Source organism: Cryptomeria japonica, chromosome 8 (genome assembly GCF_030272615.1).
Source record: "Cryptomeria japonica chromosome 8, Sugi_1.0, whole genome shotgun sequence".
Taxonomy (NCBI): Eukaryota; Viridiplantae; Streptophyta; class Pinopsida; order Cupressales; family Cupressaceae; genus Cryptomeria; species Cryptomeria japonica.
In genome coordinates, this window is record NC_081412.1 from 704,741,387 (window position 1) to 704,755,245 (window position 13,859).

Below are 13,859 nucleotides of genomic sequence, written 5' to 3' on the forward strand. Positions count from 1 at the left end.
TTTAAAAATTCAAAATCCTTCTAGTTGTTGGGGCAGGAGGTCGAACATCTGGAGTGACCCACACACATATGGTTCTTAGTAGAGATACAAAGTTCTCCATGGAGAATTTTCATGGGGATTGGTGCTTGGCTGCCCCAGAGAAATGAGTGTTGAGGGTGGAGCTAGTGGGGTCAAGCATCTAAGTATTTTCTTTCAATAGCGTAGCCTCGGGGGGAAACCCCATGTGGGATCAATAACTATTGTCTTGGCCAACCATAAGAATCATGCTTGTCTTCTTATAAACATTAAAACATTCAAGACCAAACATCAAAACATTGTGTCTTTTGTGTCTTCAAGTGTATGCAAAAACATTTTTACATCAAATAACACACTTCTCTTTGAGTCATTTTGAGTCTAAACACTTGCAAACATTGAGTCCTTATCAACATTGTGTCCTCTTGTCACAAAAAATGGTCACAAATGCAGATTTGGTCACAACAACAACTTCAAAAATTGAGAAATTTGCACTCAGATTCTGGAAATGCATCTGTGTCTAACTAAAACCCTCTGTGTAGGACAAAGTTGCGTCTGTATTATCATAAAAAAATTTATTCACAAAATCTGAGAAATGCATTTGTGTAGTGTTCAATCACGTATGTGTTGGTAAACCACATCTGTGAAGTATACAGGAACGTCTGTGTTCAGTATTGGAAAAATCCTACATTCCAGCAAACAAGAGCAATTAGTTTCAGATTTCTCAAGCTTCTTGAGTTATTTCTCTAGGTTTTCATCTAGCATTTAGCCTATTTCTAGGTCTCACAAAGTCCATCATTTCTTTATATCTTACATTACATTCACATTTGTCTAAACTTGAGTCAAAAGGTCACTTGCTTGTCCTCATCTTACTTTGTCAACATACTACATACAACAACATTTTGCTAAGTGGTCCCTCATCAAGGTCTATCACCTTTGGGTGTCATTTGGTCTTACTTAGAGTCAAGGTCAACTTACCTCATCAAGAGAAACTATCACCTCTTTGGAAGCCACACCTACTCTACTACATACATACTTGGTCTTACACTTTGGACATTGCAAGTACACCTCAGATTCATTTACATTCCATCCAACTCTTGGTCTTCCATACTCTTTCCATTTTCATCTAGTCTCACACATCTTGGTCAAGACCTAGTTCATGGTGAAACTCATTCCCAAAAATCTAGTAGAGAAGCTAAAAATGCTCAAGAGTCCACAAACATGAGTGCATATGAGTATGACAATGCTATCTTTTTCAAACTTGATCATACCACATTGCTTGACATAGACACTTATAGAAACACTCAAAATGTTGAGAATATGGATAATACAAACAACAATGATACACACAATGATAATATAGATAACTTTTCTATACATTCAACAAAAGTGGAAGACTCCATCATAGATCCCCATTTTAATAGATTGGTTGAGGAAATCATGAGAAGAGATAGACAATATTTCTTACAAGTGATGGCACAAAGTGGAGCTAAGATACCTCATGATTTTGACATGTCTCAAATAGTGGAAAATCGACCTATGCAAGAAAATCAACTCAACATAGATCAAAGGAGGCCTAATAGTGGAGGTACTAGAGGACCACGTTTCATGCCCGAGTCACCATCATCTTTGTTTGAAAAACCCAAGGTCCCAAATACACATGGTCAAGCTTATGATACACATAAAAGAGCATCTCATGAACAACTCTGTCTGCGTAGACCATTATGGAAGTCTTATGTAGATAAATACACTCAATCACATACCAATGCTAAGGAACAACCTTCAAAACAATTGGATATCTAGAGGCATGCTCAAAATTTGGACACAAGGAAACCCCATGTCAAATTTGGGGGCAACACACAAGAACAAACTCATGAGATGCCTATAGAATATAATATACATGGACAAAGAAGATATTCCATTCCTCATTATGAATCTACACTAGGTTGTTCTCATATGCAGTATCATTATAAACATCCTCCTTATGAACATATGTATGATCAATACCATCCATATATGCAGTATGATCCTCCTCCACCCAGTGGCTCAGGCATGGGATATGGTCTAAGAAGTTGGTCTCCACCTAAGAACAATTTGGAACAGCAAATAAAGGACTTACAAAAGAAAATGGAAGACATAAATACACCAAAATCAGCTTACAAAATGAGAGATATATGTCCCTATTCATTTGATAAAAGCATTCCAATGCCTCCATTTCCTACACATTCCGTAACACCAAAGTTTGAAAAATACAAAGGAAAAGGAGACCCTAAGGCACATATAAGATATTTTTCATAGCTTGCATTGAGGTAGCAACAAAAGAAACGTACCTAATGAGATTGTTTCCACAAAGCTTAGGTGAACAAGCTATGGAATGGTTATCCCAACTTCCACCGGGAATTAAGTCATGGGGTGATCTAGCAAAAGATTTCATACAACATTTCTCATATAACATAGAGATAGACATATCAGTTACCACTTTGTTCAACACCAAGAAATAGGATGGGGAGTCATTTTCATCATTCCTGCAAAGATGGAGGAATTTAGCTAGCAGATGCTCTTGTGAAATTCCACAAAAATAAATGGTAGAGATGTTCACCTAGAATGTCAACAGAGAAATTGGTTATGACTTGAGGAAAGCTTGTTTGTCCACTTTTAAGGATGTCATTGAGAAAGGCTTAGCAACCAAGAAGGTCTTAATTGAACAAGGAGTCATTCAAAGAAAACAAAGAGGACTTTAAAGGAAAAGACAAGCCACAATTTTGGAACAAGAACAAGAACATAGTAAATGATGGTGTTGTTGATGCTAACACAGTGAGACGTAAAATCATTCTTTCTGGATCAAGTTCTACAAACAATCAAGTGAATACTCAAACAACTTCAAAACCACAAAGGAAATACACCCCATTGGGAGAACCACTTGAGTCAACCTTCAAGAAGCTAGTGGCAAACAAGATAATAACAATTCTAGACAGTCCTCCATATGAACCAAAAGTCAAACCAAATTGGTGGAATGATGATGAATACTGTGAATATCACAAGGGACATAAAACAAGAAATTGCCATCGGCTGAAGAACATTATACAAGATCTTATTGATAGAGGTGATATTGAGATTGAAGGACATACATCTAATCAAGAACATGAGATGTTTAATGAACCATTCCCTAAACATGACAAGGGAAAAGCTAAAGCCATAGATGAGAAAGCCAACTATACCAAAGCATCCTATAACTATGATTCAACTATTAATCACATTTTGATGGACAACTATGTTTCTACTATTATCATAAACGACAAAATGACTGAAAGTTGTACTCAAAGAGCCAAAGTTGTCCTAAAAGGCATTGGAACTTCTTCTGAATCTACCTCTGAATGTAATGTCACAACTCGTCAAGGTAAGGTCACCTTGCAAGGTGCTCCAACTAAAACCACCATTTCCTCATCAGCCAAACCTGAGTACAACCTAGTAGAACAGTTAGGGAAGACACCCATTCTTATCACAATCCTAGAACTTTTACGCATATTCCCTGCACATAAAGCCATCCTTGATAAAACTTTGAGAGAAACCTCTATCCCCACTGATCTGAACATGGGCTATTTTTAAGACATGTTGGGATACCTTTCTATTCCACATTCCCTTACATTCACTAAATCTGACAATGCCTCTATAAGCCAACAACATGATGCACCTTTACACATTGAAGACTTCCTACACAAACATCAAATAAAATGAGTCCTGATAGATGGAGGAGCTAGTCTAAACATTTGTACATCGAATACTCTTAAGCAATTGGGATATTATGAAAAGGCTATGAATTCTACACATGCAATCACCATCAAGGCATATGATGACGAAGAGTGCTCATCCAAAGGCATAGTCACTTTAACTCTTAGAGTTGGGCTAGTTATCAAGGATGTGGTTAGTCAAGTCCTTGATCTAGATCTCACATACAACATACTCTTGGAATGCCCATGAATTCATGAAATGAGAGTTGTTCCCTCAACATATCATTGATGTATCCATTTCCCACACAATGGAGTTGAAGTGATCATCAAAGTTGATCCAAACCTATTTATATATTGCAACAATTTGTGACCTAGATCAGAAATAACAATCCCTGTCAATCAAGAGGTTGTTCCTTCATCAACATATGTTGATCCAGAATCCTTAAAAGTTTCTACATCAAAACAAGCAGAGATCAAAGAAAATTTTAAGATTAAAGACATGGGATATGGTGAGTATATCTTTCATGTTGATCAACTCCCACTATCTCCTAAGGTATTTAGTTGACAGGAACAATCTATAAACAATTTGCAAGGAATTGGGTGCAAACCACCTAATGTTGTGTCTACTAAGTCTGCATGCAAATCTCCTCTAGTCGTGCAAGAATCTCTTGATATCAATAGTCCTAAGAGTGGGTGCAGCAAAGAATCTATTGAGCATATCATCAACCCTCTTGAGAGCTCACATAGCTTTATCATTTCATCCACTCATTCCATTTCCACTCCTCGCCTAGACTTGGATCAACAAGAATCACAAAATCCCTTACTAATTGGGGATGAAAAATCAAGTCTTGAAAATAAAAATCTAAAAGTCAAAATAAAAGAGAAGTCCTTTAGTCCAAATCAAAATCAAAAGATATTGGACTCTAAAAAAATCAAAGTCAAGGATAAAAATACTATGAAAGAAAAAGAACAAGAATTGATCTCCCCTAATATCAAAATAACTGGGGGAAATAGTTCTACAATTTTAAGTCAAAAAGAATACTTGTTGATCCTAAGTCTCCATCATGTTGTCCTACTTTCACTTCTTTTCACAATCATAAGCCTTCATCCCTCATTCACTTGTTCTGCACATCCATTCCCTTTTGGTGATACATCATGGACCTTTAACAGAGCTTCCTCTAAGGACTTTGTTGTCAGGGATGCCCAAAATTCTTTAGGTGACATGCATATGGGACTGTGTAGTCCACACACAAGTATTTCTATCTGTTCCTTTATCAAGGAAGACAGTCACTCAAGCTACACATCATTTGGTCAAGGAACAATGTAGCTAAAATCATAAGGTTAAGCCTCATACATTTGAGGTAGGTGACTTAGCTCTCAAGGAGAATCCTATAAATCAGCAAGATAGTGAGAAGAAAGGAAAATTTGAACCAAATTGGCTTGGTCCTTACATCATCACAATAGTCTACGGATCAAGTGCAAATCAGCTTTCAACCCTAGATGGAGAACCTTTGGAAGATCCAATCAACAACATGCACCTTCATAGGTTTTACACATGGCTCTTCAGAATATCCTAATTCAAAAATGCAAAAGCAAAAAAGAAAAATAAAAATAAAAAAATAAAAAAATACAAAAAAATCATAAAAATAAAAAATCATTACTTGGTGAAAACTTGGCAAATAGGTGCCTTGGGACAAAAAATTATTTAAAATAAAAAATAAAAAAAGTAAAGAGAAATAAATCCATCCAATAGTGAAAACCACTTCAGTGGCACCCTGGGCAAGTACCATGGTGAAAACCGGGTCACCGGCATTGTGTGTAGAGACATTGCTCCTCCCTCCTTCAGGATTCACTTTCATGCCTTCACTTTACACAAACTCACAACCTATCCATTCATAACAAACTTACCCATTCTCATCATGGCTTGTTATTGATCTACCTAAGATTGGTTAGTCATTCATAATAAACCTTTCTTTTCACCCCTTTCCATTCATAATAAATCAGCTCCTATCTATGGCTAAGAAAAATCCTAAGTCTAGTGATGGGTGTGGAACTAAGAGCATCACATGTTCCAAGGAGTACAATTTCTTCTAGTTTTCTTCAGTCTATTTGTGCACAATCCATAATAAAGCAACATTTGCATTGCCAATCCATAATAAAGTTTCGTCTTCTCCATAATAAAGTATCGATTTCATGGATTCAATCAGTTTTAGATGAGACACAATAGCAACAATGGGCTTCAACAAATCAAATCTTTCAATAGACTCAGACAACATTATGGTTCATTTCTATCTATCCATTTGTGAAAGTAAACATTGTGACCACAATCAAATAGACTTATACAAGTGATAAGAGACACTAAACTTGAGGACTACAGTGGATGTTGGGGTTGAATCTTGGTTTTCTTTTGATTTTATCTTTTGGTGACATCTTTTAGCTTTTCCTAGATGTCTTTGACTAGAGATTTTATCTCTAGGATGTCTTTGACTAGAAAGGCAAGGATGGGGTATCGTCACCTATTTTTCTTTGTTGTTTGTGGATTGTCTCTTAGTAATGCTATGACTTATCCAAGGATATGAGGATGTTGTGAGTCTAGTATGAACTGGGGCATTCCTTGTTTGTGACTGTCTGATCTCCATGCAAACAGGTATAATGACTTTCTAGGTCGAACATAAACCTGGATTGTCATAACCTATTTTCCATAATAAAAGCTCAATGATGATAAAAGCACAAGAAGCTCTTTCACTTCCATATCTTCTATCTTTCATACCCCTTTCTTGATCAACCTCCATCATCCTTGAGTCCATGTAGCCTACTATCACATGACTGAGTATAATGACATGCTAAAAATATCTACATTTCATCTAATCTACACCTATATTACCACATATTAGCATTCCATACATACATATAGATATCACAATTACATCACATCCTGCACACAACACATGTAAGCACATTTTACATTCTCATCATGTAAATAGTTATTTGTATTATCACATTCATTTTCATTTCATAGATTCACATTTGCATTTTCATAACATATTAAAAACATTAAAGAAAAAAATATTGCATTCCATCATGTACATATTTGCATCCATATCATAAAATCATCATCATAAGGCATATAGAAGCATCACATAGGTACACATGCATATAGTTGCCGCAAGGATGAATCATCTCATATATATATCAAAAAATTATAAGTGTTATGATACAATGATGTCAAAATCATATGGCTACAATCACTTGAAGGTGTCATCATACAAAATGGTACAAAAACTGATACATAGGGAGACCTTTAAGGCTATGATGAACTCCCTCCCTTGGAGCCAACTGGCCTCGATGGAGTCTAAGCACTGGAAGTCACTGACCTAGGATCATCTCTCCTACCCCCTCTATTTGGTGGTGATGGAGGACCCATGACCCTACTACTAGATGCCTGTCTCCTTTCTCTCCCTCCAGAGGTTGTCATCATCTGTGATGGTCTCTAGAAGCTCCTAGCTTGCTAATTTGGTGGCACCACTCCATAGTACAGGTCTCTCCAGTAGGCTATCTCCTCTCCTACCTACAAAACATAGGTGTGTTGGGCTCTTGTGTCCTCTACTTCTTGCCTCCCTTCGCTCAATGTTTTCTTAGCCTTTGTATAGCACTGAATAACCTGATCCCTCTCCTGCTCAGTGTCCCTCAGCTATCTCCTAAGCCTAGCCATATCCCTCTCCAAATCTTGGATCTCATCTACCTGTCCCTAGCAGATCTCCCTCAAGGATAGTATCCCATCCTTTTCTCCTCTACCCTCACCCTATCCCTATGGTTTCTCCTATCCCTATTCCCATCCCTGTCTGGGAACCTGTGTTGCTGGCACCTATAATGACAATCCACCTCTACCCCTCACTACATGCATCTGTATCTCCTCTCCGCGCTCTCTCCCCTGTGTGACTCTCCTCTCTACCACTACATCCCACCTCCAACGTCATCCTCTACCTTTTCCATCTCTACTATCATCTCCATCACCTCCACCGTTACCCTCTATCGGCTCCCCTAGATTCATCAACCATGGAAATGGATTCTCTCCCCAATATGTAGTGTACTCTACATCCATCCATGCATCCTCTACATCTTCCCATACATCCCAAGGCATGGGAACCATCTCTAGAAGTTGTGTCACAACTTGATCATATGACAATAATGGACCTAAATGCACCTGATCCCTCACGGTCCGCGTATACATCCCCGAACCCCATGGCATCTATTGTATCCTTCCAAACTACCTACACACCCTATCTATCAACTTCCTCTCAATGATATATGGTGTCCTCCCTATCAGATACTTGCTCCTAAATACATATGGCAGCTCCACTACATCATCCTCCCACTCCTCATAATCTAAGTAAGGTGTCCATACCACATTGTCTATCTCATCAATCACCCTACGCTAATACTCTAGCCTCCCAATCCATGGCTAAGAAGTAATAATATCATATAGATGCGCATAGATGCATCCATGTCCTCTACCTCTAAAGTGTATCAGATGTGTAACTGGTAGATGCTCATATGCCCATACCTGCAATAAGGTCACTCTGCATCCCAATCCTTCTGATCCATGATATACAAAGTAATATATCTCATAGTATAAGCGTGCCAGCAGACATGGCCCCCATACAAACCTGGTGTGCTTAATCACCAATGTCTCCAGAGTCCTCTGCCATCCCACAACCAACCCTCATGTCGCCCTGTCTGGACATAGGAACCCATGGATAACTCCTATCAACACTATCAGTAGTGCCAATCCTGTCATTGTCATGGTGTCCCAAGCCACATGTCCATCCCTCATCTCCAGTCCTAGATCCTGAAACACTCATCTCAGTGCATCCTTGTCTCCCTCTTGATCGTAAGGAACTAGCTCCCCAACTATCGGTATCCTCAGTATCCTATAAACATCCTCTAAGGTGACTATCATCTCACCCATCGGCAAATGAAAAGCGCATGTCTCTGAGTACCATCTCTCAACTAATGCAGTCAGAAAACCCGTGTTCACCCGAAACTCAAGCACATACATAATATAATGCAATCCCATAGCCTCCACTGTGGCTCTATCCTTGAATGTCAGCTCTGCTTGCAAACTCTGAGTCGAAGGGAGTCTCTCCCATGACTCCAACATCGGTAGGTCCTCTTGCAGTTAAGAAAATCAACTGTGTCAATCCTAGTGGTACTCTCTGTTCATCACCAAGTGTTTCTTTTTATCCTAGTGCTTCTATCTATCACATGGTAATCTATCCTAGTGGTACTCCCTGTTCATCACAAAGTGCTTCTTTTTATCCTAGTGCTTATATCTATCATATGACACTCTAGCCTAGTAGTACTCCCTTTTCATCACAAAGTGTTGCTTGTATCTTTTAGGGCACCTACTTGAGTGCATCCTCTTGAGTAGCTTATCCAATTGACAATGTATCTTCTATCACATAATTGTCAATTTCAGCCTAATCCAATTGACAATGTATTTTCTATCACATAATTGTCAATTTATATGGTACTCCCTATTCATCACAAATTGCCTTTCTTTATCCTATCCTAGGGCCTCTACTTGAGTGTATCCTCTTGAGCAGTTTTCTTATTGGCAACATATGTTCTATCACAAAATTGTCAATCCTAGCCCTATCCTAGTCTTCTCTTTAGGACCTGCTTGAGTGTATCCTCTCAGCAACTTATCCAATCGACAACGTATGTTTATCATAGAACTACTTATTAGACCTTGAAGACATAAATGCACTTACATATTACATAAACACATCTACTCTACACATACATAATTGAATCACACAGACATGCCTCTGTTCTGCACAGATGCACCTATCCTGCACAAATGCGTCTGCAATGCACAGATGCACTTGCATCTGACATAGATTCTTTTGAAATCATAGACGCACCTACACTTGACACAGACACGCCTAACCTAACCAAACATGTCTAGCACCAACACAGATGCACCTTAGCATTTTTTACCCAGCTTGACATTTTTGCAACATACCTAATGCGCATTTATTACCCTACCTTACATGCATTTATGACAAAAATTAATGCAAAAAGGTACAAGGAGGTTTTGTGGTACTTACTGACTCTCCTACATCTGTTGGCCTCTAATACTAGCAAACACGATCAAATCTATGCACCAATGCCATCACTACTAACTGCTCTCTGCTCTCTCTGCACTCTGATCTCTTAGGTGTGTGGATGACAATGAGGATGATTTCCCTCATAGTCTATCTTATAGACTACCCTAGCCCTCATTTCCTGAGTCATTCTTCTTTATCCCATGACTCTGTCACTCTATCCTATCTTGTCAATATTTTCTAGCCTTTCTTTCTTATCGAGAGATTGTCTATGCTCTTTTTAGACATTTTTATCCAATCTCTCGAGGGGTCATATCATTGCCATCTTGGGGCAACTTTGCGTCAGTTCATCTTATCTTCTTTGAAACAACACAACAAGTTGCATTGTCTCAAAGAGGGGCAAAATGTAGACACCTAAAATTGTCCAATCTAATTATTTAATTAGTTCATTAATCTTCTTCTAAGCCTTTCCTGATTTAAATAAATACTTTTATTTATTTAAATTATCCTTTTCCTAAATTAAATAAATACTTTTATTTATTTAATTGATCCCACTTCCTTTATTAATTAAATAAATCTCTATTTATTTAATTAATTCATTAACCTTTTCTACCCATGACACATGCCATTCATCTCTTAATTCCTACACTACCTACCCTCTCATTATTTTCTTATTTTCTCTACCTACCCTTTAATCCTAGCCGACCATTTATCTTTTACACCTCTTAATCCTATCCCTCTATTTCCTAAAGTGTCTTCTATATAAGAGGATGCTTCTTTCATTATCAAACCCTATTCAACTACTAGCACTTCCAAGCATTCTAGCATTCAAACTTTCATATGCAATCTAGCTATAAACCACATTTCCATTCTTTGTTGAGCTCTTGTGCACACATAAAATCCAAGAGAAAATATATCAAGCAAGATCAATGGAGATAGGAAGAATGGAGATCCAAACCATATTGGACATGTGATGGTATAATCTTTGTGATTTTATTGATTTGCATTGTCTTAGGTAATCTTCATATGTTATGGTGGATCTTTGTTATTGTTAGGATAGGGTTTTATGGTTGAATTCATTTAGTCTTTTAATATTGTTGTTTCCATTTTTACCATAAACACATTTTAAGGGGACAAAGATAAAAGACAAAAGCTAGATAAAGAAGAGATCGAGCAAAGATGTAGATACCGGGGAGATTCTGGTCTGGTAGGACTGAAGCCAGAAGGGCTTTAGTGTGGAACAGGGTTGAACCAGTTGACTATTACCGGAGGCCTAATTATTGTGTAGATGATCTATGGATCTTATATTGACCTATTGTAAGGATTGTGTGTAATCCTGGGCTGCAGTCCAACATGTGGCATATGTAATCCTTCAAACTATTATAAGAATTGTTTATACTGTTTACTAGTTATGTATTTATTGAACACAATACACCACTGAGAGGGGGATGAATCAGTGGTTTCTAATTTCTTTTTGTTAGGAACTGGGAAAGACAACTGAGAGGAGGAGGGTGAATCAGTTGTCAATAAATTTCAACCCAAAACAAATTATTCCAACTTAAAACCTTGTGTCGGTAAAATAGATTAATAGTTATAGTAATACCGATACAACTTAATGCATGAAACAGAAAGCAAAAAAACATCCACAACACATGACATGGATATTTTGATGTGGAAACCCTATAAGGGGAAAAACCACGGTGGGAAACCTTACCCACAATCAAATGATACTATTGTAGATAGTAATTGAATACAACAATGGGGTCTGCACATGCAGAAATGCCAACCGCCTAGAGCTCACTACTCAATCACAAAATTAGGAGTCACACTAACTACATAATTGGATTGTTAAATCCAATAACAATGTACGGCTTCAATTTAGCATCTTCAATGTTGGACTCAGTACTGACTTAAGCTCTGGGCATGATCACCAAACACCTCCATAACCTTTAACAACCTTCCTTCAACCTTCAGATGATATCTACATGATTTGCACAAGGATCTGCTTCTTTTTGTTCTTCACAATGATCTTCAATATAATCACACACACACACACTTATTCCAAATAAGATCTTACAATTATCTATACAAAACCTAAAGGTCAGCTCTCAAAAGATATTACATTTAAATCAATTACAAAATAAGTCTTGGTGCAATACAATATGTCAGCCTCAATACATTTACACATTATACAATCAATAAGCCATTTCCAAAATGTGCCATGCAGATCTGGAACATGATTTCTTATGCCGGTTCATAACTTGGACCTATTTGTTGGTTAAGGCAAATATGTAAACCCGATCAGTCCAATATGAAAAGCACCAAATTCAAATATCCAATCCATGTCTTTGACAATAACCAAACGATCTCCAGATGATAACAAGTCATCACCAACTTCCTAAGCTACTAGTGAAACATATACTAGTAATTGTGCATAAGCCAATACCATACCGGGACCATAATGTGTTGGTTCATCAACAAACCAATATAACCTGAGTGCCAAATCAATAATGTAGACCTCCAGAAAGATAAGTGTTGACATCAATGACAAAACCAATACAACACATGATGAAGTCATCCATAATACCAACAACCTCCCCCTTTGGTATTGATGGCAACACTAGATGGAAAAACATCTAAGTGCCAAAAACAGAATGCCAACAATCTCCCCTATATAGATCAACACAAAGTTTTGTACCAAAAACATAAATAGTATAACCAAAACTAAAATACATCTTCAAAGTACAATGTTTTTCCATAGACATCTCTCCCCCTTTGACATCAAATGCCAAAGCAGTTAAAAATCAAAATCAGAACATAACATATAGCTAGCTACTCCCCTTGAGCAGTAGGTCTCCTTCATCAAGACTAGAAAAAAGATTTTTCTATTAGTCCTTGCCGGTTTGATGCTAATCTCCATCATTTAAGTCTCCATTAGTGGGGTGATTACCCCAAGATTCTCTCTAAGATATTCAAATGTTTCTGTTGTTCTCCATTTTGAAAACTTTTGTTTCTTCTTTTTAAAAGTGAAAATTACTGCCTCTGTGCTGCAATGGAAGAGAACAACAAAAGTTTGAAATAAAGAAAACAATATTATGTTCTAGAATTAGGAAACCTCCTACACTTTAAGCTTATAAAATCTTGGGCAGGTGAACCCTTTTAAAGACTATTTTCTCACAAAAATAGTAAATGGTTTGCAGAAAACTAGTGTAAATTCCTGCAAACTTTCCTTACTGACTAGTACAACTACCCTAAATGAAAAATTGATTTGAATTTTTTTTATAAAAGGATCAACAAAAGGAAACAAAAACCAATAGATAAACCAGTGCCTTATCCGGGCAATAGAGTCATCTATAACAAACGGCAACCTAACAAGAGAAACTAGTACACAAATCACAAGTTCCTGATCTATCAACTCTGAATATACCTGACATACACAAAGTCCTAATCTGCACTAGATTTCATCATCAAATCCACACTAGAAATACTAATATCAATGACTTTGTTCAAAGTATATTTATATTTTTCTCCTTAAGAAAAAGACTCAAAACAACTTCATTAGATGCCTAGAAAATCATTTAAATAAGCAATCCTTGATTACTTAAACGCAATGAACACCAATACAATGACATAGAGAAAACACAAATATGAATTTAAACTCTCTAGACTATATATTTCATTCCTCTATCAAAAGGTTACAAGTACTTCATATTTGACTCAGAAATTGTGAAAACAAAGGCCTGTATTAATTTTTCCAGAGTTTAGCTACAAAAATTCATGTCCCCTTTTCTAGGTAGCCTTGGTAACCTTTTATAGAAATCAGGATGCAACAAGCTTCAGACTACCTAGAAGAAAAATCTTACCCTAACAGTCATTTATTGCAAAAGTTATATTTCTGTGCCATTACAGCTGAGGGAGAAATGTAACATTCTTTCTAGGATGCATGCTTCATTAATTCATTGGGAATTTATTTGGAAAATGGTTGAAAGGGCAAGTCCCTATTACCCAA